The following is a 2,128-nucleotide window of genomic DNA, read 5'->3' on the forward strand; positions in this document are numbered from 1 at the left end:
GAACTCAATACCAGATTTCAAGCTGTATTACAAAGGCACTGTTCTCAAAACAGCCTGGTATTGGCACAAGAACAGACATATAGACCAATGGGATAGAATTGAGAATCTAGATATCGACCCAAACTACTATGCTCAATTAATATTTGACAAGGGAGGCATGAACATACAATGGAGTCAAGACAGTCTCTTCAACAAATGGTGTTGGGGAAATTGGACAGATACATGCAAAAGAATGAAACTAGATCACCAACTTACATCATACAGAAAAATAAACTCAAAATGGATACAGGACTTAAACATATGGGAAACCATAAAAATACTAGAGGCATCCACAGGCAACAAAATCTCAGACATATGCCAAAAGAACTTCTTTACTGATAATGCCCCTAGGGCAATGGAAGCCAAAGAGAAAATAAACAAATGGGACTACATCAAAATAAAAAGCTTTTGCACAGCAAAAGAAACCATCAACAAAACAACAAGAAAGCCCACTGTATGGAGAACACATTTGCAAATGTTATCACTAATAAAGATTTAATCTCCAACATCTACAGACAGCTTATACAACTTAATAAAAGGAAGATAAATGACCCAATTAAAAAATGGGCAATGGATCTATATAGAATCTTCTCAAAAGAAGACAGAAGGAAGGCCAAGAGGCACATGAAAACATGCAAATCAAAACAATAATGCGGTACCATCTCACACCTATCAGAATGGCCAACATCAACAAATCAACAAAGGACAAGTGTTGGCGAGGTTGCGGAGAAAAAGGAACCCTTGTGCACTGCTGGTGGGAATGTAGACTGGTGCAACCACTGTGGAGAACAGTATGGAGCTTCCTCAAAAAACTGAAAATGGAACTCCCATTTGACCCAGTAATCACACTCCTAGTAATATATCCCAAGAAGCTAGAAACACCAATCAGAGAGGATATATGCATCCCTATGTTCATAGCAGCACAATTTACAATAGCTAGGATTTAGAAACAGCCTGGGTGTCCATCAGCAGACGATTGGATCAAAAAACTATGGTACATCTACACAATTGAATATTATGCTGCCATAAAAAAGAAGAAATTCTCATCATTTGCAGCAACCTGGATGGAATTGGAGAACATCATGCTGAGTGAAATAAGCCAGTCAATGAAAGAGAAACACCGCATGACCTCACTCATTTATGGATAATAAAGAACATGATAAACTGATGAACCAAAAGATAGATATAGAGACAGTAAAGCAACAAGCAGACTGTCAAATTACAGCGGGGAGGGTAGGGAGATCTGAAGAAGATAAGAGATCAACCGAAGGACTTGTATACATGCATATAAGTACAACCAATGGACACAAAACTCTGGGGAGGGAGGGCATGTATGGGGAGGGGCAATGGTATATGTACAGAGATAATAATTTAATAAAAAATTAAAAAAATATACTGAGAGAGTGACCACATGAACAGAAAATGACAGACACACACACACACACACACACACACACACGACAACAAAACAAAACAAAACAAAAAAACAGAGAGAGACAAAAAGAGAGGCACAGACACAAAGATAACTGAAGCTGACTCGAGAGGTGAGACACCCTTAAAGATACAGGTAGAAATGGGAAGAACACAAGCCATGTGGGCAATTTGATTTCTAGTTTTCCTGTCACTTGGACAGTTCTCTCTTACTGGATTACCTTGGGACCTCCCTAGGTATACTTCTCATCCTTCCTTAGCCTTGACTTGCACTAGGTTTAGTTTTCTGTTCCTTGACCCCAAAGAGCCCATAATATTAGGTCTAGTAATAATTAATGTCGTTTTCTAATACTTTTTTAAATCGAATTTATTTAAACAATACAACAAAATTTAATCAACAATATAGTTGCCATTGTTTTTTACTACTTGTGCCCAACGCTCAGGAAGCATTTTAATCCCTCTGTTGTAAAATTCTTGTGATTTTGATGCAAAAAATTCGGTCAATGCATTTTTGAGGCATTCTTCATTATTACATTTTTTTCCAAGAAGAAAGTTTTGCAAAGAACGAAACAAATGGTAATCGGAAGGGGCAATATCAGGAGAATATGCAGGTTGAGGGAGAACTTCCCATTCCAACTGGCGCAGTTTTTCAGCAGTG

Source organism: Pipistrellus hanaki (genome assembly GCF_964339955.1).
Source record: "Pipistrellus hanaki genome assembly, chromosome: X".
Classification (NCBI taxonomy): domain Eukaryota; kingdom Metazoa; phylum Chordata; class Mammalia; order Chiroptera; family Vespertilionidae; genus Pipistrellus; species Pipistrellus hanaki.